The 26063-nt window shown below is 42.0% G+C and overlaps 1 long non-coding RNA gene across 1 annotated transcript in view; it reads left to right on the top strand.

Moving 5' to 3' along the window:
* LOC126249775 (uncharacterized) overlaps window positions 1-26063 on the top strand; it is a 138912-nt gene that overhangs the window by 89790 nt on the left and 23059 nt on the right. Inside the window, exon 2 of the long non-coding RNA XR_007545659.1 lies at window positions 12271-12407. This is a non-coding gene — a long non-coding RNA (uncharacterized LOC126249775). The remainder of the gene's footprint in view (window positions 1-12270; window positions 12408-26063) is intronic.

A 26063-nucleotide genomic window follows, 5' to 3' on the forward strand; every position in this document is an offset into this window, starting at 1 on the left:
ATTAAGACGATAATCTCTCGAGCGCGTTTTTGTTATTTTGTCAGAAAACGTGAATGAATATTGTGATACGAGTCTTCGGTTGGCCGTTAATTCGGTGTTTATATTCCACGGTACTGATGGGCTCCGTGGCGCTACTGTTGACACATAACAAACCTAACAGCCTAATCCCTCCCCACTGCGATGACTTTAATTAAAAGCAATTATTTTTTAGAAAGCTATTACGTCAGTAATAACACATTTTTGACTGAACGAGGAAAATGAACACCCGGTGCTCACGCGAACGGCCGAACTCCCCTAGTGAACGCACACGTCACGGGGATATTCTTTCGCGAGCCTTTTTTTCTTTTTTCTTTTTGGAGAGCATTAAATCGCCTACAGTCTCCCTGCTGATTTAGGTCTGTATGAAATCAAGACCAAGAATAGATGTGATTTTTCGTGAAAACTTAAAACGCTTCTATTTCTATATTACTGAGATGTATTGAAACATGCGACCATTAAATTCAGTCCAATTGTAGACGGAAATGATGTCAGCTGAAGGTTGTTTAACGCAGTTTGCTACCGACCTAAATATAATGTGGCGCTCGCCTAGTGGAGCAGCAGATTACTACATAACGAAGTGTCGTTTTTGTACGAAATCAATTAAAGGATTACACTGAACATACCGGGAAATCCAACAGAATGGTTCGAATGGTTCGAATGGTTCTGAGCACTATGGGACTTAACAGCTATGGTCATGAGTCCCCTAGAACTTAGAACTACTTAAACCTACCTAACCTAAGGACAGCACACAACACCCAGTCATCACGAGGCAGAGAAAATCCCTGACCCCGCCGGGAATCGAACCCGGGAACCCGGGCGTGGGAAGCGAGAACGCTACCGCACGACCACGAGATGCGGACGAATCCAACAGAAACTGTAGCCTAAATTTATTACACAAAATTGTTTATTTTAGCTCGCAAACAGTAAGATCTGACAGTGGCTCGTTACTTGTTACGAAATAAGCCCTAATTTCGATATGTGACTCAACTTTTCCTTTACGAGCTTCAAATCGAGTGCAGCTGACTGATTTATAAAAGATGCAATGTGCCTACAGAAAGTTTATACTAATACGAAACAGATAAAAACGACCAGTGAGAAATGACATAATGTGTACAAAATTAGGATCACAAGATAAAATACTTCTGACTGCGCTCATTCACAAACTCAGGACCTTTTGTTTATTTTTAAATTCTATTGTCCGATCAAAATGGTTCAAATGGCTCTGAGAGCTATGGGACTTAACATCTGAGGTCATCAGTCCCCTAGAACTTAGAACTACTTAAACCTAACTAACCTAAGGACATCACACACATCCATGCCCGAGGCAGGATTCGAACCTGCGACCGTAGCGGTCACGCGGTTCCAGACTGTAGCGCCTTATTGTCCGATCCCTCTACCCCAGTTTCGATAAGTGGCTTATAACGCAAGCGAAGTATTGTGCAATTGGAAAAAGCGGTTACGTCACTTAATCCCCGAAGCGAAATAATTTTTTAACACAAATATAATGAAAGCAACATTTCGTTTTAATTTTCAGAAGCAATGTATGACCAACGAGATACGCTTTGTACGGTTAATAGCAAGTAAGGTGACAATTTTTATGGTTGCTTATTATCGGACAAGGACACGGAATCAATTCATAGATAGTTAAAAAGTACATATTTGGCAGTGAGTGGGAGACGATTACGATTTAAATGTGATAAGGTGGAAGTTTCTTCGTTACTAACGGTTATGTAAGGTGGAAAGCATTCACCATCGAAAAACTCTGCAAAATTCGTAATGGATTTGAAACAGTTTGCCCTGTCCAGAAAGTCTTGTCGAGGAGAGTAAAAGTTCTAATCAAGTCGACCCGTGTCCCTTGGTTAACACAATTATAACTTCAAAGGCGAAGATGTTTCTTGTTTGTCTGAAGTTTTTCAGGTGAAAAAAAATAGCTTTCAGCGCACAAAATTAGATAAAAATCGGAATTTCCCACAATATGTGTTAGGTATCCTAGTTAAGCAGTTTCGTAGATAAATAACGTCCATCTTAAACCCTCTAGCAAACTGATTCGTTTGTCATATAATACAAGTAAATGGATACCAGGTCTCAAATGAAAATTAGGCTCTAATGTCTTCATACCGATTTCAAATTAAGTGCATCTAACTTTTTGGCATTTTAATTCACCATTATTGGCTTAGCATACATTTTTTCCAGCTGGAAATAAGCTTGCGAGCCATAGAGTGAATACGGATCAGCTACAAGGATAATTTGATTGCTTTAATACAATAGAATAGTCCAAAGTGTACTGATAAATGTATTTGGAAATTTGTGGTAAGGTCGTATGGGACCAAACTGCTGAGGTCATCGGTCCCTAAGCTTACACACTACTTAATCTAACTTAAACTAACTTAGGCTAAGAACAACACACACACCCCCTTCGACGAGGAGGAGCCGCGCGACCGTGACAAGGCGTCCTAGACCGCTCGGCTACCCCGCGCGGCGATAAATGTATTGTAAGGACAGTGAAACAGAGTGGAATATTTTCCGACATGTAAAAACTGCTAATAAACAGAGCATATTGTCAGAAAACTACGTAAACTACCATTTGTATACAGTTATGAAAGAAACTAAAGGGTAACATAGTTCCTGAATGTTGTATATATGTGTCCTGTCTCAGAGCCGAGCAATAGGATCATGTCAATTGGTGAAAATTTTTTGCCAGTGGTTCGAGGACGTGCATAAGAACTATTTTTTGGGCTTTGTAATGTCGCCAGCAGCCCCTGTTAGAGACACGGAAGCGGATCATAGTGACTGAAATCATAGCCGTAAGACGAGGAACAGAATAAAACGTAGATCGCACACTGGACAGAAATGTTAGTACCGGCCAGGGAGCAGGGACTCGAACCAGAGTCGGTTGGTGCAGTGCGCTCACACACCAGCCGGGAGCGAGGATAATTGCGGCACGCGGAAGAGTTGTGAGCAGTCGCGGCCAAGTGCTCGTTAGCCCGTTGCGAAAGGCACGTCCCCCATCTTATCTCTCGTATTTGTCTTAAGGTCGGCGCAAACTACACGCGGGAGCTTAAGAACTGCTTTGCATTCTCTGCGATTTACTGACATCAACGTCAGCTTCTCCGAACCTTAAATATCTTCTGAAATATTTCGACAATTGCCGCGAAGAACGATGGCTCTCCCGCTTATCACACCTCAGTCTCACTTTCGGCAAATGTAAGTTGCCACCTGAGAAGTAAAATCGTGAAATAACTAAGTTTCCGCAAACTTACGTTATTCCTTTTTTGTGTTACTTGAATCGTTGCCTACTGAGTTAATGTTAAACATTTTTGGCCATAGGAGCTCATGGCCTGCCGATGCCAAATGGTTCGTGACTAGTTATTCAAAAGCGAAAAAAATCGTATATTATTGTAAATACTACTCCATCTTTGAGGCGATAACCTTTGCTAATAATTCTACCAGGTTTTCGCGATTAACTGACAGTCTTCAGACATTTAAAATGGGAAATTACAGGCACAAAGCCAAGGATAAGCCACCGCCTTACAGAATTACTAAAGCAGTGGCACATTTTCACCGTGGGCTACAGGAATGCAATTACACACACAATAGGTGAACAGACAGCTGTGGCCACAGTCCAGTAGCCGATGCGTTTCTATGACCCATGGTGAAGATACCATACGAACCCAGTAAAATTGGAAGCTAGTGGCTTATCCTCTGTCATTTACTTGTAGTTATCCAGCTTGAAAAGCCCGAAGACAGAGAATTAATCCTTCGAAACTGGTAGCATTAGTAATAAAGGACATTGTTGTAGCAGTGGAGTTTTATTTACTACCATTAATAACTACCATGGAAAGTAAGAACGTGGATAAACGTGGTATTTTATGTGTGTCATCGACAAACACCAGCTCCTGAGCACATGTACAAAACGAAGTTGGAGAAATTTGCCTGTCCGAACTCGTGAGTATTTAAAGATGCAAGACTCATGTTTTGAGCGGAATCCAAGCAATGGTTAAACCGAAATCCTCGACTACAAAATGTGTCTCACAGTAAGAAGGTATAAATGACTGTACCATTAGAAAAAAATTGGATTGTTGCCGTTAACACAGCTATTGTTGTAGCAGAAATCTTTGCGCTTTCTACCATCCTTACGAAAGTCTTTCCATATTTTTTGTTCTCCTACCGTTGTCATTGGAGGTGAAGCTACATAATTTCATCTTGCGGAAATATTTTTAAAGCTCGCTGAATTTCTTAATTCAAACGACTTCTTTTTATGACCTTTTCAGTTACTGTTGCTAATATCCTCACTTAGTGTTCAGCCCGACATCAGTTTACTCAGTGAGGTGGCACAAAACTTGTGCTCCGTCTCTAACGACCTATTCCTCAACGGGAATGTTTTCCTTTCTTCTGATAAAAAGTTCATTTTCTGTATTCGTAACCGTTGACCGGAGGCCTGTTTTCTGTAGTTTTCCTGCACTCATCCAACCCAATACATCCTGTCTGAAAAACACGTCTTACCTAAAGTTAAAAAAGAACGCAGAAAAATTTACAAAATTTTTCTTCTTACATTACGGTAAATGATTAAGTTGCTAATCCCAATGGAAAAGAGGGGGAGGGAGGGAGAGAGAGAAAGAGAGAGAGAGAGAGAGAGAGAGAGAGAGAGAGAGAGAGAGAGACAGTTCCTATCCTCTTGTGTAAATGAGACTGATTCCACCGAAAAATATGTGATGAACATGAAATTTAAAAAAAAATCTGTTTGCCTGCTGATTACACGTTACTCACTAAATTATTGTTCTAAAAATGATGGAAGTTTTGCCATATGGCGAGTGAAATAGGATTTGCGCCATACCATTATATTTACGGTACGATTAACGTCACTACGTAGAGTCCCACTTATGCGGTAGATGCTGATACTGAGCCGTGACTTTGTTAGTACTTAATTAGTTTCATATCCATCTGAGTTGATAATACATGACGCTGAGATGTTAGCGTCATGGATATGTAGGACAATAGATGCAATTCTGATTCTTTTAGTATTAACAGTCAGAAGCGTCCCGCCTATCGCAACGAAAGCAGCCGTTCTATGTTCACAACCCAAACATTTCTGGCACTGTTAATCCATCATTATTCGGAACATTTACTTATAAAGCTAAATTTTATCTTTTGTGCGTATCTGTTTAGTCTTCTGTCGTAAATTTATATAAATCATCGTGCCGCTCGCTAGTGAAATTCTCACTAGTTTCGGTGTTGGTGTATTAGGTCCCACCCTAATTCGTACTAACTGTATGTTATTCTTTTCCGGTTGGTTATTTGGTAATGGAATTTTCTTGTCTTTCTCCTGTGTTGTTTGTTTTAATTAAAAATATGTAAGAGATTGTTGACTACAAGCGCTTTAACTTTACGGCTGTGTCGTGAATAATTCGCATTATGGTTCGAGAATAACAAACATTAAAGAGAATACAGTGTAATAAAAGAATAAGAGAGTCACAGTGATTGTTACACAACAAATCTGAAACTTTTGAAATATGTTTTCGCTGTAAAAATCAAATTCTTGATTTTTTATGTTTTCAAGAACTGATTTGTTAAGCTTAGACCTTCTTAAGCAGTTCACATACACCGTGCAAGTTATCATTCCGTGATATCAGCTGTGACCGGCAATTAAATGAACTCACAGAACAGAGATGATTTAAACCTTTACGACAAATGTCAGTGAGAATAATTACTCTGTCATCAAATACTAATTTTCTTCACTGCGTCCGCATTCTTTGGTTGTCTGGTAATTTTAAATAAAAATCAGAAGTAACTACTGATTAAAAACAGTAGGGTGCTGCATTTTGCTTAGACATAAATTCTGGATAACAATAAGTTTGTGAAAAAATTTCTGCAAATATCTTATTAAAATAATAGGTGTATTTCTTATAAGTTGAGAAGCTACGCTAGTAGTGAAACTGTCCACGTGCGCACAGTGACTTTGGAAACCCACAGGAAAATATATACAGTGAAACAGGAAGGCCTAAAGAAAGATTCAGAAAAGTAGCTAAAGAGTAGTAATAGCGAGAAACCTTTCAAATCGCTTAAAAATGTGCTCCATGTGACACACTATTTTTAGCCTGCGTACATGATTTGGCTTTCACAAACATCTTAACACTTTGTTCGTCAGTGATTTGCTTTCTTCTTGTTATTAAATAAATGTTTTTAAAGTTGCTCCCTATGGAATCACAGAAAAGTTCGTTTTCATATTTTAGATTGTGTTTTTATGTCACTATACCGTTATCTGCAGGAGTCTAGGATGCTGATAATTATTAATAGTTTTCGACTGGTAATGTTTAATTTTTTCAAATAAATGCCATGGCATTCTTTCGATCTTAACCGCGACGAGGAAAGTATAAACGTGTAAATTATTTTCTTAAAACCCTGTAACATAAGCTGAATAGTTCTTGTTGTTAACACTAAATTTAATTTAATTATCAGTAAAGAAACCTTTTAAATACTGAATGTCGGTGGAAATACGTTCCATATAAGAAGTGAAATACCCCTGCGTGTGTAAAGTTTCATGTAACTTGTTACTTTCTTTGTGTCTTTCATTAGTACATGATATAAAAAGGAAACTATTTTCGCTGAGGCTTAATCGCCCCAACGTCCTGATTTTGTGACAGATATGCGGGGGCAATAGAAGTTGATGCTAAAATGTAAGTTTACACACTATAGAAGGCTAACACTACTGTCATTAGGACGCAAAAAATACAAAAATATAGACAGAATATATTCAGTGAAAACACGGTACGCTGCAAATATTTGTCTCAAATTTCCGAAATTTACTAAGACCCGTCTATTTTTTACAATTGACATTAACCTGAATTAATGTAAGTAGAAGCCTGTGAGTCTGCGGTTAGAGCGTTCTCCCGTTCGCCGTAGCTACTTTGTGAATATGTTATTATTTTCACCATAGTAACCAGGTTTACTCTTCTCTGAATTAACAATTTATGAAGGTAATAATTCATAATATTTGCATTTTCCGATGGAAATGCCTTGGCACATTCTCTTTATTCTACTCCAATAATGAAAAGCAATCGTTCATGACCTCCTTTGACATGATATTCGAATACTGTAAGTGATAAAAGTGGCAGAGGAACAAACGTGCTTGAAATCATTGAAGAGGAGTTGCAGCAGGAAGTAAATTATTCCGAACGAAGAATGCCAACACTGTGCGAAATATGAATGGAAAATTACAAACAATGGCAAAACATTTCCTCCACATGCGTTCTTTTAAATTCGACGCACAGAGTAGCACTCCTCTTAGTAATAGCTGCAGTTTCTGCCTTCAAGTTTCTAAGTGACATAAATTTTGTCGGAGATGTGTGTATTTAAAAGCATGAAGTGAGTGTACATGCATTCTTAAGAATTTTTTAAACCATATGTAATGTAATGTGTTAATAAATATGTCAGATGAAATTTATTTTATGTGTTGTGTACTAAATACCGTTTTCCATTTACATGGATTGTGAAGGGGCCTTATAGAAGTAAATAATTTTATTCCAGGCGCAATTGAATTTGTGTAGGGACGAGAATGTACGCGCGCACACCGGCCAGAAAATTCTGACGTTGATGTACGAGCGTCAGCAGACTCATCACAAAAACTGTAATTACATTTTGTTGATTATAAACTGAATCATTAATACCTGGCATATCTTAAGATGAAATTGCTTTCTCGACATGGAGCGTCTATCTAATAACTCGATTATCACAAACCTCGAACAGTGTCTCTTATTAACAAGCGGAGATGCATTTCATTTTTTGGAGATATGGCGAAATACATTTAATCATCAGGGAACGGAAGGTTCGGACAGCGACGAATAATCAGAGGCAAAAAATTCCAGGGACGTTGATATGTCAACGTGGATTAACCTAGCCATCAGTCTGGGAAATAAACAGACCCGCTATCTGGAGTTCATTTTAGCAGAGTAGTTTCCCCTAAAGCTTTGGCACGGGAGAAAAAGAGTAGATACCATTTTCATTAATTTAAAATTTATCATTAAATTATAAATTGTTTTCGTGGATGATTAAGACTATTTTAGTGACATCATGATGAAAGGGATTTTTGAAAAATAAGGTTATTTTTTTGGAAGCAACATTGTCGTTACGAAATGTCAATATTTTTGCCCTACGACTGTAAGGGATATAACGTCGAATATATTTCACGACCGTTTTCATGACGTATGTCATTCTCAAACTGTTTAAAAACGATGTAATCTGAAAGTTTTGGAGCGTTAATAATCTGAAAGGTTTATGACTGCATACTCGATCATTTCACTGAGAACATAATTTGTTCTCAGTCACAACGTAGTGTTAACACAGAACCGTTTGACAATGGCATACATTGTCATCTCCCTATGGTCGTCTGACGACAATGTCAAAATTTCGGAAAATACAATGCGACTGCAGAATCAACCAGAGTGAAGCTATTGAACACCAACGTGTCTGAACTAATGGATTCGAGGAACTGTTCCGAATACATTGGAAGCTGCAACTGTTTCATGAGCTGACTGACTGCGTCCAAGTTTTTTATTTCAAGATTAAGTCGAAACGCAAAACAAAGAAAACTCACAAAAGTCGTCCACCTCCTCTTAAGACATTTTCCAAGTCAAATTCAGCATTTTGTTAATCTAGAAATACATTTGAGGAAAACCGTCAAATGTGTGAATTGCAAACGAGAAGACCGTTTTTTTTTGTTTTTTTTTTCACGGTAATTGTAAGCTGCAGGCTGTCAAACAGTAAATAATTATTTCCAGTCGCGGTGATGTTTGAACCTGCTAACGAGAATACTACATATATTTTATCACTTTTGTGTCCTAATTCCTTGAATCCCGCTATCACAAGGACTGAAACACAGTACTTAGTACAACTCACTAACTAGTTTTAATTTTGAAGTCCAGATGAACATTTCCAAAAGAAAAACTCTGTTACACAAATCTATGGCCAGCATTTGATTGAGGATGAATTTCAGGCACGAAATTGATGTTAATCGTCATATCATGACCTTAATTAATTAGTAACTTCGAAAATTATTCCCCACAAGATTGCATAGATTTGTCACGTGTTAAGTATATTACGTGTGTGCCATAAGGAAGTTCAGTAAAACGCAATGCTCTTTATTTACTACGTGTTCACAAAAGGAAAATGCGACACAACAGAATAGAAATTATAACGATAAAATCTCGCTTATCTTAGACCGGTATGATATCGGTGTGTGATTCTTATGAGTCATTTTGTCACCTTAGTCATATCATCTGATTTGCTCAAGAATCGTCATTCCACCATGACCTTGTTACCACATAAAACTGTGGTTTACTTCATACCGCGGGAAAAACACTCTTTTTTTATGTTTCGGATTCACATTCTTTCGTCAACGTGGGTACTGTGAACGGAGTTTCTGGTTAAATTTTGATCAATTGACAATTAACCGTGTCATTCATGAATGAGAAATCCCCTCACTCGCTTGAAGTGATTCCGGGAATCCATTTAGAGCCTAAATTGTAGTGCCTTAGTCGAATGTATTTTCTCCATCGTACGAGCTCAATTCCCGTAACTATCGAAAAGTCCAAATACGCTTTTCTTGAAATAAGAATTCTACTCAAACCCTGTCATGATTGGTAAACTCTCTTAAACACGATTCAAATTAAAATTTGAATTTAATTTCATGGCCGGCCGCGGTGGCCGAGCGGTTCTAGGCGCTTCAGTCCGGAACCACGCGGCTACTACTGACGCAGGTTCGAATCCTGCCTCGGGTATGGATGTGCGTGCTGTCCTTAAGTTGGTTAGGTTTACGTAGTTCTAAGTCTAGGGGACTAATGACCTCGGATGTTAAGTCCCATAGTGCTTAGAGCCATTTGAACCATTTAATTTCATGGTATTCCATAGCGATACACAAACGGAATTTATTGCCCCATTTTTTTTCTCTTGTGACTATGTTGATCAACACATAAATACAAACGAGAGATCCTGCTGAAATGCACTTTTGAAAACTCATCTATACTACCGTCTCACTTAAAGAGAGCGACGATGAAGAACCACGTTCATTAACAAGCAACAACACGAGCCGTTTAACACAGAAATCGTCAGTGTATGCGAGACTAATGCGCGTCTTGGTATTCTAACACAGGTGCAGTGAGTAAACCAACTGGGAATTTGCTACACCGATCACATCTTTCACGAGTAGAGCACTCGTAAGAAGGAAAATACAACTTTATTTCTGCTCTTGCTTCGACAATGGAAACGGAAGGAAGATTAGGCTTTAGTGTCTCGTCGACGAAGAAGTCGTTTAGACATAACACATCATCGGACTGGGAAGGGATGCTGAGGGAAACCGGCCGTGTCCTTTTGAAATAAACTATTCCGTTATTTGTAGGCAGCACGTAAAATATAAATCTGTGTAACTGGGTGGGGATCTGAACCGTGTCCTTCAGAACATGGGTCCACTGGACAATGAAAGACTACAGACAAAAAGAGAAGCAAGTTTTCGCTTTAAAATCCTATCTAAATGGAGACACAGTAGTAGCTCAGTTGGACATAGAAGGCGTGCCAAATCTGTGTGAGTGCTCTTGGAGAACTACCCCAGCATTCGCCTGAAATGATTTACGGAAAGCAGGAAAACCACAAATTTGCATGGGAGTTCGACACGTTTTGAAAGCGAGCTCAGTGTTCCAACAACTGCACTAATAGTGAAGAAGCTCCCGAACTATCTTAAGGTTATCTAACTTGAACTTTCTTTATTTTTGCATTGCTTCCCTTGTGCAACATTTCGTGCTGCATACAGATGTAATAACAACTGCCTTACAGTTTACACGTGATTGTCTGACTGCCAGAAAAACAGTGACGGGATACTAACCTCATGTTAAGCAGACTGCTGTCTACCGTTGTGAGACGCAAGGGTCAGACTTAGAATCAACTGAATGAGATCTCTAGAGTTATTATATAAAAAATGTGCCTTATTTTTTACAGCTTCTTGTTATTTGTGAGTTGAAGACTTTGGCTTCCATAACTGTCATCTTGTCGTTACACTGGATGAGGTGGTGGATAAGCCACTGCTTAAAATTCGCCTAAGTTGTTCGTTCTGTGTTTTATAAGGAGATGTTTTATGCAACAACTCATAGATTCGAACGCGTGTTAAGTACCCGGAAAGATGGAAATTAACTCCAAGCTGCCTGTCACAGGAAAAGGAAAGGCTAGAAAGTTATGGTTGATGTTTAGTCGACGTCGGGGTTATTAGAGATGGTGCACATACTCGGAATGAGGAAGAATGGAGAATGAAATCGAGCTGGCCTTTTCAGTCGAACCATCCAGGCATTTGTGTTTGTGGTCCGGGGAAAGCATGGAAACCTCAAAAATGGATGGCCTGACGGGGATTTAACCACTGACCTCCAAAATTAGAGTCCAGTGATTAAAGTTCGAAGGAAACGTGGAGATCAGCGCCTCGTCGACATCGAAGTAATTTGAGAAAGGGCGCTAGTTCGGACTAGACAAGGTAGTGGTAAGTTCTATGGGAGCAAACTGCTGAGGTCATCGGTCCTTAGGCTTACACATTACTTAATCTAATTTAACCTAACTTACGCTAAGGATAACACACATACCCATGCCCGGGGGGGGGGGGGGGACTCGAACCTCCGACGGAGGGAGCCGCGCGAACCGTGGCAAGGCGCCCTAGACAAGGAATGGGCACAGTTTTGTAGAAGGAATCATCCCAGCATTCACCTAAAAAAGGAAAAAAAAACGCAGAAAACATAGATCAGAGCTACTACTTGGGGATCTGGACGAAGCAGAACGGAACACAATTGCGAAGTGTGAACCACTGCGCCAATTCGAGTACGTATTCGGCATTTTAGATCTCGCTACGCAGTGACGACGGTGGAGACGTAACTTTTGAGATTGGCGGGAAAGCCGAGGACCGGCGTGTGTGAGGTGCGCCGGCATCACGTGAGAGGAAGGAGAGCGGAATCAGCGGAGAGGACAAAAGGCGAGGTGTGCAGATCGGGCGCCTGGCGGCGGCGGCGCTGCCTCTGTTATTACGCCCCAAGGCCGGCGGTGCCTACCCCTGCTAATTACCGGCCACAGCCAACATAATAGTCATCGTACGGCCTTATTTTTATGTTCTTCGACTGTAGTTCTGTGTTTGGGATGTGGGGTTGGAGGAAGGGGCCCGGCGCTTTTTTACGGGCGGCGTTCACATGGCGAGTAATTCTTTTGTTGCAGCCCGCGGCCTGCCGGCGCCGGCCCGCCGTCTCGCCTGCTCGTCTCTCGTCTCGTCTCCTCTCGTCCGTCTCGTCTGGACGCCGTAACGAGCGTCACGACGCCTCTTCCACCGAGCCGGGGGTCGGCGACAGGATTCGGTGAGCTCTGCGCCGCGTCACCTCATCCGCTGCCGCGCATCGAAATATAAACTGCCCGTACCTGTTATTTAGTTTCTTTTTAGTCGACAGTAGGGCAGAATGATATGAACAACCGGCTAATAAGCCGTATTGCCACCTTTGGCGTATATTGTTTTGGTCTTCAGTCCGAAGACTGGGCTTTTTATTCTGCCTAGCCTCTCCGTGTCTGCAGATTTACTGCATCCTACATCATCACGAACCTGCCTACTGCAATCAAGCTTCGGTCTCGCTCTATAAAGTTTATATCCCACGCTTGGCTCCCAAAACCAAACTTGAGATTCCTTCATTGACCAGTTTGTGACCTATATATTTAGTCAAGTTGTGCAACTACTTCTCTCATCCCTAGTTCATTTCAATACCTCTTCATCAGTTATTCTATTTACCCATTTAATTTTCAGCATTCTCCTGTATTGCCGTATTTCAAAAGCTTGTATTCTCTCCTTGTCTGAACTACTTATCGTCCGCATTCCACTTCTGTACAAGGCTACACTTACTCTGAAGAGCCAAAGAAACTGGTACACCTGCCTTATATCGTGTAGGGCCACAGCGAGCACGCAGAAGTGCCGCAACACGATGTGTCATGGACTCGACTAATGTCTTAAGTAGTGCTGGAGTGAATTGACACCATGAATCCTGCAGGGCCGTCCATAAATTCATAAGAGTACGAAGCGGTGGAGATCTCTTCTGAACAGCACGTTGCAAGGCATCCCAGATATGTTCAATACTTTTCATGTATGGCGAGTTTGGTGGCCAGCGGAAGTGTTTAAACTCAGAAGAATGTTTCTGAAGCCACTCTGTAGCAACTCTGGACGTGCCGGGTGTCGCATTGTCCTGCTGGAATTACCCAAGTCCGTCGGAATGCACAATGGACATGAATGGATGCAGGTGATCTGACAGGATGCCGAGCGGTCTGAGGCGCTGCATTCATGGACTGTGCGGTTGGTCCCGGCGGAGGTTCGAGTCCTCCCTACGCATGTGTGTGTGTGTGTTTGTCCTTAGGATAATTTAAGTTAAGTAATGTGTAAGCTTAGGGACTGATGACCTTAGCAGTTAAGTCCCATAAGATTTCACACACATTTGAACATTTTTGACAGGATGCTTACATACGTGTCATCTGTCAGAGTCGTATCTAGACGTATCAGGGGTCCCATATCAATCCAACTGCACACGACCCACGTCATTACAGAGCCTCCATCAGCTTGAACACTCCCCTGCTGACATGTAGGGTCCATGGATTCATGAGATTGTCTCCATAGCAGTACACGTCCATCCGCTCGATACAATTTGAAACGAGACTCGTCCGATCAGGCAACATGTTTCCAGTCATCAAACGTCCAATGTCGGTGTTGACGGACCCAGGCGAGGCCTAAAGCTTTGTGTCGTGCAGTCATCAATGGCACACGAGTGGATCTTCGGCTCCGATAGCCCATATGGATGATGTTTCATTGAGTGGTTCGCACGCTGACACTTGTTGATTGGCCAGAATTGAAATCTGCAGCAGTGTGTGGAAGGGTTGCACTTCTGTCACGTTAAACGATTCCCTGCAGTCGTCGTTCGTCCCGTTCTTGCAGGATCATTTTCCGGCCTCAGCGATGTCGGAAATTTGATGTTTTATCGGATTTCTGATATTCATGGTACACTTGTGAAACGATCGTACGTGAAAATCCTCAGTTCATCGCTACCTCGGAGATTCTGTGTCCCATCGCTCGTGCGCCGACTCAAACACCATGTTCAAACTCACTTAAATCTTGATAACCTGCCATTGTAGGAGCAGTAACCGATCTGACAACTGCACCAGACAATTGTTGTCTTATATAGGCATTTCCGACTTCGGCCCCATATTCTGCTTGTTTACACATCTCTGTATTTGAATACGTATGCCTATACCAGTTTCGTTGCCGCTTAAATGTATATTTGGTGTAAACAAATCTCTCTTTTACAGCAGTGCTTTTCTTACCGTTGCCAGTCTGCATTGGCCATCATCAGTTATTTCACTGTGATCAACATTCATCGACTACTTTTAATGTCTCATTTCCCAACCTAATTCTCTCAGCATCAGCATCAGCTACATTCCATTACCCTTATTTTACTTCTGTTGACATTCATCTTATAACCTCTTTTCAAAACTATTTCCATTCTGTTAACAGCTCTTCCAAGTCTTTTTCCATCTCTGAGAGAATTACGGTGTCTTCCGCAAACTTTAAATTCTTCTCCCTGGACTTAAAAATGTCTTTCCAACTTTCTCCCTGCTTTCATTCACAGATTTTTCAATGTACAGATTGAGTAACATTGTGAATAGCTACAATCGTATCCACTCTCTTTTCAGCTATTGCTTCCCTTTCATGACCCTCGACTCTTTTAGCTGGAGATTGGTTTCTGTATAAGTTGTGGATAACGCTGCTACCTTCAAAAATTCAGCGAGAGTATTCTAGTCAATATTTTAACTTTTCTCCTACAAATGCTATAAATGTGATTTTACCTTTCTTCAACCTCTTTACTAAGATAGATCTTAAGATTAACATTGCCTCGTTCTCCAGTACCAAAACTGAGCTACCCCGACGTCGGCGTCTGCTAGTCTTGATATTCCGCTGTAAATAATTCGCGCCAATATTTTGCAGCAATGACTCATTAAACTGAAGGTTCGTTAATAATCACACCTTTCAACATGTACCCTTTTTTGGTTTTGGAATTATCGTATTTTTCGTGAAATCTAAGGGCATTTCACCTGTCTCCAGCACCTTGTATACCAGGTGAAATAGTTTTCCCACAGCCGTCTCTCCCAAGGATTGTCATAGTTATCAGGAAATATATTCTACTTCAGTGGAATTGTTTCGATTTCATATAAACTGCGTGAATATCCTTGAGAGATGATGAGGAGGTTTCTCTAGTACATATCACAATGACTGCGTACTGTTCAACTCTCGCGACTGTGGAGGTCATGAATACATATTATTTCGTCCTTCTACGCCTCGAACAAAGCTAGAATATTTATATCCGTGTGAACAGATGCAGTGTCGTCTTGGAAGACCGATGGCCACAATACAAGACCAGGACTGTTGCGTAATTAGCGACTGCTGCCATCCTAACAAGCAGACAGACTGGAGTCACGTTTCCTAGGTTATTCTGATGAATTGGAAGAAAACTATGATCGCTGCCGTAAGAGCCTTAGAGTTAGTCGGTCTGGATTACCACGACCAATCCGTCTTCCACTAAACCTAGCCTAAGATACTCTCTAAGTTGGACTTTTTTCCCCTTATTGACGGAGCCTTCCCACCGTTGCTTCCCTGAGCGCAAGTGTTGGAGTGGCATGCCAGAGTTGGCGAAGTGATTAAAAGCACCGAATCTGTGTCAGGAGTAAGACTGAAATACCTATAAGGCCATCCTGGCGAAGGTTTTCCTCGGTTTCCCTAAATTGTTTGAAGTGAAGGCCAGGACTCTCCCTTCAACAACGCCACTGCTGGTTCCTTTCCCATTGCCAGTTCGAGCTATCTATACGTCTCGAATATCCTAATCGATGTTTAATTATAACCATCCTTCTTTCGAATGGGATAAATTTAGCACATGAATCCCTGAGGTTGACGAGAGATCAGAAAACTGTATCCACTACTTCCTTTTGAAGCAGTTCCTCTGTTCTCCTCGAGAGGGTTTGATCAGTCAGAAACTCTGGCTGTCACAGGGACATTTAATGTAGCCATAAAAAAATGGTTCAAATGGCTCTGAGCACTATGGGACTTAACATCTGAGGTCATCAGTCCCCTAGAACTTAGAACTACTTAAACCTAACTAACACAACGACATCACACACATCCATGCCCGAGGCAGGATTTGAACCTGCGACCGTAGCAGTCGCGCGGTTCCGGACTGAAGCACCTAGAACCGCTCGGTCACAGCAGACGGCAATGTAGCTATATCTTTGATGTAAGCCGAGAAAAGTTCACGGAAAAGAAAGCTATTTTGCCATTTTGGTTAGTTAATTATTTCCTGATACATCTATCTCCCTGTTCTTTCAGTTTCTCGGCAGTCTCACATTAACTGATAACAACGACAGTTTGAATGAAAATCATAATCATCGCTCACGGTAATACTAGTGCATACCTTTGATTTACGTCCACACCGTACTAGTTTTCCTGCTGTTGCAGCTTTTGGTGTTGGGCCACTCTGGAAGACGTGGGTAATGTGGGTAATGTGTTCTATGTACAGTTACCAAGGATATAAGTATGCGGTATTCTATGTTTGTTCACTCAGATGTACATGTGTACTGTGGTCAGTCTTTTCAGATTAAACGTGAAACCTTGTGTGTATAAAATGCACATCTACTGTAAAAATAAATGAAATGAAGCTTCCATAATGCTGTACTTATATACATATATTTTATAATTTCTGGTGTACAACGGTATACATAAATATAGCTGAAGATAACCCAATGGCTTAAACACTTTACCGACAGCACGGCGTGTAGTTAATCCACAGACCGTTTCCACTAGGCGAATTAATGAGACCGTTCTGCTACTCAGGGCAAACTGGCTATGGTTGGTAGACGATTGTCTTATTTCTTTATACGACTGCAGTGCAGATGCCTCATTTTCGTCCGAAAACTATCTCAAGTAAACATAAAAAAATACACAGCCCTGTGAAATAGGACCCACACGTCATTACCGTTTATGCGTAAAGACGTATTATATTACATTTGAGTCAGGAAGGAGAAAATAATTGATCCTTCTGAACATATAGTACCCACTCTTGCATTTTGTCTCGGGGATAATTGCAGAATTGTTCAGAAAAGTTCTTCAAGTAATTCGACAAAGAATTTATTTCGTGAGTAAAATTAATGAACACAGAAGAGAAGTGGATTTTTGTGTAGTGAATCGTATTTATTTGGTCATAAAACTCTTTCTTCCACATATGTTCTTTGCTACAAATATAAAATTCAAAATTTCCTAATCGCGACTAAAGATAATTTATCTTCACGTTACATCTACATCATACTCCGCAAGCCACATAAGTGTGTATGGCGCAGGGCACTTTTGTTACCACTAAATGATTCCACTGGCCCTATTCCACTCGCGAATAGCGCGTGCCAAGAATGACTGTCAGTAAGCCTCTGTATTAGCTCTAATTTCTCGAATTTTGTCGCCGTGGTCGTTTCGTGAGATGTATGTGGGAGGAAGTAATATATGTTCGACTGTTCCTGGAAACTGCTCTCTCGAAATCTGACAAGTAAACCTCTCCGTGATGCATAACGCCTCTCTTGTAACGCCTGCCAGTGGAGTTTGTTGAGCATCTCTGTAACGTTCTTGCGCCGACTAAATGAACCCGTGGCGAAATGTCCTGCTTTTCTTTTGATCTTATCTAACTCTTCTATCAGTTCTACCTGGTAAGGGTCCCAGATTGATAAACACTGATTAAGAATTGATCAAATAAGGGCCTTGTAAGCCACTTTCTTCTTGGATGAGTTTCATTTCTTTCAAGAAATGAGATTCCTATGAATTTCAGTCTGTCATCCGCTGTTCCTACTATTTGTTTCAGCGGAAACACTCATAAAAACCAGTTAGTGGGAAGACAGTGGCTTTCAAAACCACAGAAAATCAATGACTCAGATATTTTTTGTTTCATGTGTCAGAGAACACGGGCTACGTATGACTTTCTTGATCGGGAAAGACTCTTTACGTACACGAAGTTGACAATGTGTTCAAGGTAACCATGTACAGCATACGTTCCCCATTTATCTGGGAGCCGGCGAACAAGATTGTACCTAGTTCGCGGGTGCTTAAACCACCTATACCCTCTATCAGAGTGGTTAGACACTGGACTCGCATTCGGGAGGACGACGGTTCAATCCCGCGTCCGGCCATCCTGATTTAGGTTTTCCGTGATTTCCCTAAATCACTCCAGGCAAATGCCGGGATGGTTCCTCTGAAAGGGCACGGCCGAATTCCTTCCCCATCCTTCCCTAATCCGATGAGACCGATGACCTCGCTGTCTGGTCTCCTTCCCCGAAACCAACCAACCAACCCTCTATCAGGCGCAATTGGCGTACGGGTCAAGATAAAACGAAACCAGTCGCAACAGTTTATATTTTCAAGTATTTCGCAAATAGATCTCAGATATTTGTGCGATATTCCACTTATCCTAGAAGCAGGTGACTTCTCACTCGAAAATTAGGACTGTGTCATGTACGTAACGACCTCGTTATCAAAATGACGCTGAAGTCTTGTAATAGTTAAGAACACCTACAATAATTTTATTTTGATATAGGGAGTTATTGTGTGCCGAACGATAGGAAATTTCAGCGAAGTAAGAACCTGTGGTAAGAAAAAGTATGGAGTTAGTGTGAGGGGCATCCCGAGTACGGACAAGCTGTGGCCGCGGAGTGACACGTACGCATTCTGTAAACTGGACAGGCCGCGGCCTAATAAGCACCGTCAGCTTTTATCAAAGATGCGGTAGAAGATAAGTGTGAGGCACAACGGTAATTACAGTTCACACGATACATCGGAAAGCTACAAGACGAAAACAACGGCCAGCGGAGAGACATAGCCGACGGGCGCGCGTGCACGCCGCGGCGCGCCGGAAACCCCGCTTCGTGAATCACGTCATTCCGGAGGCTGGCTCTGCCCGCGTACCATTCGGAAACAGCCGCCCGTTGTCAGCCTGACCTCCACGCGATGCGACACCGCCGCGTAACATATTGCATTTATGTGAGATCCCACATAGAAACGGTCGCGTCGTATTAAATGTAGAAAATGACATCTTAGGAATATCACTGCAACCTTTGTTTTCAACAGCCCACCACAGTTAGCTCATCTTCTTAAAGGGATCTCACAGCGACAGAAGTGGTCGCGAGTTCGAGTTGTACCACCAATATAGATTTAGATTTTAAATTCAATGTCTTTCGTCTGTGGAGTGCCTTTCGGCGTTTTTTGATCCCGCTACCATCAAGAGCCGACCTTCTGGCAGTGTGTAGTGTGGACTACAAAGGCACACAGTTTCATCTTGGAAAAGGGTAGGATACTGTAAAAGTAGTGAGTATAGATGTATACAGTGTTAGTTAGGTAGGAAGATAGTTACTTAGGTAGATGGTTAGGTAAGTAACGTTTAATTAGGCAGATGCTTAGATAAGCATGTGATTAAGCAAGTTGATGGATACGTAGATTATTGGACAGGTAGATGATTGGTTAGGTAGATGAGTGGTTAGATAGGTGAGTGGTTAGGTGAGTGAGTGGTTACGTGAGTGAGTGGTTACGTGAGTGAGTGGTTGCGTGAGTGAGTGGTTGCGTGAGTGAGTGGTTGCGTGAGTGAGTGTTTAGGTGAGCAAATGGTTAGGTAGGTGGATAGATAAGTAATTGGGTGGTTAAGTAGGTGGATGATTTGGTAGGTGGATGGCCTGGCAGCTGGTGGTTAGGTGTTGGTTGTTTAGGTAGGTAGCTGTTTATGTAGATGATTATTTAGGTAAGTCGTTGTTAAGATATTTGGTGACTGGTTAGATAGGCTAGTGGTTAGGCAGGTTAGTGGTTAGATAGATGGGTGGTTAGATAGGTGAGTGGCTAGGTAGGTGGGTGGTTAGGTAGGTGGGTGGTTAGGTAACTGGCTGGTTGGGTGTGTGTATGCTTGGGTGGATGGACGCATAGCTATGTGGACGGTTACATAGATGGTTGGTTAGGTAGATGAGTGGTTAAGTAAGTGAATGGTTAGGTAGGCAGATAGTTAAGTAAGTGGATGGTCGGATAGGTGGATATTTAGCGAGGTAAATGCTGAAGGAAGTGAATGGTTAGGAATATATTTAATCGACAGATAATTAAGTAGACGTACGGTTGCAGAGAAGAATGTCGGAAGTCTCATATTCACTAAGGGCTCGGAACGGTTTACCCCTGACTTGTATGTGAAGTATGAGACGTGTAACTTTACTGTATGGACGATTGAAATGAGTGCATGGGTAATATTTTGTTCATGTTTATGTTGCAGCAGATGAGTATGATATGAGCGTAAAGTGAGGGTGAAACCTTCTACCGAGACAGCCATCTTCTCTCGAGGAACACCGATGCCACGGCGCCCCGATTGAAAAGACGGAACACCGAACAATGTGCATTATAAGCTACCCTACATACTATAAGCGGGCAGAGGACTGAATCTGAAACCAATACATTTGCGGAAAATTTGCATATCAAGAAGGGAGGTAACGCTTTAATGAGTAGAGACAGTGTACTAGTCAGGTTGCACGAGGTTCTGGGTGCCTGTCAGCCATGGCATGGTTGAAATAGACATCCTGTCATTCGCTTAGAGCGATCTGGGGAAATAACAGTCATCCTAAATCAGGATAGCCACATGTAGTTTTGAACCCCATCCCTTCCGAATACGAGCTTAGTGTACTGATCGCTGCACCACCCAGATTGGTTGATTCAGCTTGATGTGGTGCCACCGGTGTCTCCTTATTGTGTCGACTCGCTTCGGAATACTATGAGTGAAGAGATTGATATAACTAGTCGTATTTACTGTAGAGACATCAATGAGGCGTAATACAAACGGTCTATTAGTGGCATGTCAAGTGTAGCGGGTACCGGTAACCCACGACGTCTTGTAGATAAACAATATTGCCATAGGCATCGACTTAGAAACATTTGATACAACACGTGGAGACATACAGAGACCCATAGATGGGACTTTCACTACGTGTACGCTCCTCAGCATGATGTGAGCGTCGCCTTATAAAAGTCTAGACTACGTAACCGGCAGCTTAATATCTTTTCCGTTGTTGCGTAGTCTACGACACGCGGATAATGTAGCGCGTCGTCTTCTCTAATGAAAGATGCTTGTTTATAGAGCGGGCTAGATGATAATTGTATCAACGTCTGCTGCCACACAGACGAATGTACGACGGTGTCTTTAACCATGGAGCACTAAAGGGGGAACAAGTTACCTAGAGTCTGCAAACCTCTGGAGTTAGGCAATAAATAACTCACCACTGTCAACAACGATGTCTGCCGTGAAGATACTCAAGTGCACGTATCGCTGACGTGTCCAATTCGGCTGGAACCGAGTAGAGATACCAACTGCTATCTGTTTTACGACTTTTACTATCCTGGATGTTTTTTAAGACGCTGAATCACACTTCGTAACTGTAGAAAAGAGATGAACTTGTTTTCTCGTGGCGACAGGTAAAGTTTCTTTCTATGAATGAAGTGTTAATCTCGTCACTGTTGAATATCAGTTACCATGCTGTGATAGCGTGATTAAGTTTTGAGTAAAAAAAAAAAAACTCGCAAGTAACAAGAAACAAAAATAAATAAGGCCTGAAGACAGAATGACGTGAGACATGCACCTCTTCAAGAAGCTGTCTTTGTAAAATCTGGTATAGTTATTTTCAAGAATTACAGGCAAAAGGTTTTTACGTTTGCAACACAGCATAGAATACATTTACTGCTGACCCTTGCCAGCTCTTGTAGCCTGATATTATTTGAAGAACATATCAAAAATTTATAATATTGACACACGAATATAGCATCCATTTTTCAGAGCTAATGACCTCGAACTTATGCATAGCTATTATCAGTACCAGTATCATTCTCTTGGTCAGAACAGAATCTGTAACTCATGCATCCCATTTGAAGAAACAAATAACAAGGTTGCATCTGTATCGAAACATCTGATGCGTTTCAGATGACGCGCGATCGAGCCATGAATGTTAAATTTCGATTGATAAATCTTAACTACGGGAGTGATTTTGATAAGAACAGCGCGAATTATTTCTAAAGGTGTCATGGGTCACTTTTCTCGCAGTAAGTAATAACAGCTGCGCTGATCGTTAAGACGCACATTCTATAATACAAACAGAGTTCACGTGCTATTGTGAAAGAACAGTAGTGCTGCGGTATGGGTAGGTGACTATAATTGGGCATTTACCGCTAATGCTGCAGTGTTGTTAGACTGGAAGGTGCCCTTATCTCGTACTTGATTTTCAACAGCCTCGGCGCAAAGGCCCTCGCTGTCGTGCCCCAAACCAGCCGTATCACCATCAGAATCATCATCCATTCTCACCAGTGCCAGCCCTACTTCTCGATTAACTTTTTGAGGTGGTCAGTGTTCTTCGTTATAGTAGCGTGACTGATATACTACGTGCCTAGCTCGCTGAAAATTCTTGACCGTCTCACTCAAGTGTCCGCGAACACTATCTGTGAAATTTACTGGCCTTCTTCACGCACAATGAACTTTGTAAGATGCGAAGATTGCAATGAAGTTCTATAGATATACTTTTGCTCGGAAGGGATCGAATTTGGAAATGTCTAATCTTACTGCAGCGCCGGCCGGTGTGGCCGAGCGGCTCTAGGCGCTTCAGTGTGGAACCGCGCGACCGGTACGGTCGCAGGTTCGAATCCTGCCTCGGGCATGGATGTGTGTGACGTCCTTAGGTTAGTTAGGTTTAAGTAGTTCTAAGTCTAGGGGACTGATGACCACAGGTGTTGAGTCCCATAGTGCTCAGAGCCATTTTGAACTTAATGCAGCGGAAAGTACCGAGTCGTCAATATTCATCAGCCTGGTCAAGTACTTAATGGGGCGTCAGGTGAAACGAGTTTGATTTTCTCTGTTTATTGCTTATCATAATTTTATTTTCTACCAGTTATTGTTTAATTTCCTATCAGACTGATGCGACTCGAGGTGAAATGAAGTAACACACGAACTAGACTTGAGCAAGAGCGATTGGTTGACAACAGTGTTCCACCGGGAGAGTTCATAAAACGGCAGTTTAGCAACGAGGAAGATATGATGAGAAAATATTTTTTTTGTTTCATGCCACGCAGGTGTCCAAGAATTTTAAATAGGAACTACTTGGCGAGAGACGCCATTGTCTCTCGAAGCGCTAATGGCAATATTCTCAGAGTTAATATCTCACTAAGTATTTGTGACTAATTCTTAACAAACGTTATATTTCTCATGTAAAGACTTCAAGGCCAAGAAATGAGAGAATGCGGTGTGTATGCTAAAGGGAAAAATCACTTCCGTGATGCTCCTTCTCCGAGCAGTACTGACAGTTGGTACCTGAAACTCACCGCCCCCATCAAGTGCCGAAGAGTAACTCAGTCGGGCGGAGGGAGATGTATATGTTTGCCAGGCTCCTTCTTAACTGATTCATGCGGTCGATATCGGCTGTCAACAAGTTGTCAAGTGGGGTGAACTGAAACAGCATAGATGAAGGGCCGTTAACTCCCGAGCGTAACGTCAAATGAATTTCCAGAAAGTGCGTTATGAATGAGTGACGGGGTATTTAGATGTATATGCATACGAAAATGTTATTGGCACTGCAGTACGGAAAAAAACTTAGTGAAAATGTTGGCCTTTTCGATAATTATTGACAGCCATTAAAGAGTTTAGTTTGTACCTGTTATGTTTCATTACCATTTTATATACTTTATTACTACTATCACAACAAATAGCTTAATGCTGACTCTAGTGTGTCTACTCCATTATTGGTAAAGTGATATTAAGAGAATTTAAAACATTGAACATTGAACATTGACTCTCTTTAAAAAAAAAAAAAAAAAAAGAAAAAAAAAAAAGAAGGAGGTTCTGCATCACCCCGGTTCCCAGAACTCCTGAAGATACACGTTGAATGTGTATTAGAGACACAGTTCCTTTGACTGTTCAGAGATGTTCACTAAACCCGTCTAAAGTTGTAAACAACCATGCATGAGCAGCGCCTATTAGACGGAGGGGGTCCGACAGCCGATCAGTTCCAGTCATTCCACCAGGAAGGATGTACACGGCTCCTCTTGTCTGTAGTTCAACCATGCCTAGACGGTCAGTACCGCAGTTCGATCGGGTCCGTATTGTCACTTTGTTCCAGGAAGGGCTCTCAACAAGGGAAGTGTCCAGGAGTGAACTAAAGCGATTTTGTTCGGGCATGGAGGAGATACAGAGAGACAGGAACTGTCGATGCCATGCCCCGCTCAGGTCGCCCAAGAGCTACTACTGCAGTGGATAACTGCTACCTACGGATTATGGTTCGGAGGAACCTGACAGCAACGCCACCATGTTGAATAATGCTTCTCGTGCAGACACAAGACGTCGTGATACGACTCAGACTGTGCGCAATAGGCTGCACAACGCGCAACTTCATTCCCGACGACCGTGGCGAGGTCCATCTTTGCAACCACGACACCATGCAGCGCGGTACAGATGGGACCAACAACATGCGGAATGTTCGCTCAGGATTGGCATCATATTCTCTTCACCGATGAGTGTCGCATATGCCTTTAACCAGACAACCATCCGAGATGTGTTTAGTGACAACCCCGTCAGGCTGAACGCCTTAGACACACTGTCCAGCGAGTGCAGCAAGGTGGAGGTTCCCTGCTGTTCTGAGGTGGCATTATGTGGGGTCGACGTACGCCGCTGGTGGTCATGGAAGGCGCCGCAACCGCTGTACGATACGCGAATGTCATCCTCCGACCGATAGTGCAACCATATCGGCAGCAGATTGCCGAGGCATTCGTCTTCATGGGCGACAATTCGCGCCACCATCGTGCACATCTTGGGAATAACTTCAGGATAACGACATCGCTCGACTAGAGTGGCCAGCATGTTCTCCAGACATGAACCCTATCGAACAAGAATGGGAGAGATTGAAAAGGGTTGTCTATGGACGAAATTATCCACCAATCACACTGAGGTATCTACGCCGAATCGCCGAATCGCCGTAAGAGAACAGATGGATGCAAACGATTGGACAATAGATATGCCGATGAGAGAAGGTGCCCGATTATCAGGTACTTCATTTCATCCCCAGCAAACAGCTCGTGCTGAATAATTATTCCACCAACACCCAGGACGTTTCCCTGTTGGCAGACGGAATGTATCGCCTCATATTTTCAGGGTAATCGTGCATTGTACGAAATTGTATCGCGCCTCATATGTCCAGTTGGCCGTTTTCTATGTTTTAAGGTTCCATCTACGGTGTTAATTCTGTGCGCTGTGACTAGAGATGGACAGGTATACACGCGTGGGGTGTTATTTTCTATACCCCAGAGAATGTGGTTCGGATCATATAGATGCTGACCGGTTCTTATTGTCCAGCACACAACTTTGAGGCAGTGCCAATGTTAGGCATGACGAAATCCTAGCCATGTGACCTGCTCAGCTACTGCATTCGCCATGGCGACATTAGCGCTCTCCTTCTATTTCAGTAACTCTCTATAACTCAGTTGCTCATGAATATTTTATTTAACAGATACGTCAACTGTCTACTATATTTTCACGTTGATTAACGGCTAGACACAACTTTCATTGATTTCTCAGGACATTATCAGTTGTACAGCTATGGAGACTTCGGCACACCTCGGACCACTGGCTTCGGACCTCGAGTTCCTGCCTTCACGACCCAGTGAGGGTAATTTAGTTACTGTCGATTGATTGATTTATGGCGCCATTTCCAACCGATATAATATATGTAGTAGATTAAAACTAAAGCAGAATTTAATTTAAAAAAGTCATTGTCATAAGAAGAGATATCACCAGTAAATCAAAAGGTGTTGGCAAAACTGTACTCTCAAGGTCTTGAAGCGTAGGCGTCGAGGTGTGAATCCAATGCTAAGGGCTGTGCAAAATTCACTATTATCTGCGCCTCTA

This window comes from Schistocerca nitens, chromosome 3 (assembly GCF_023898315.1).
Source record: "Schistocerca nitens isolate TAMUIC-IGC-003100 chromosome 3, iqSchNite1.1, whole genome shotgun sequence".
NCBI lineage: Eukaryota > Metazoa > Arthropoda > Insecta > Orthoptera > Acrididae > Schistocerca > Schistocerca nitens.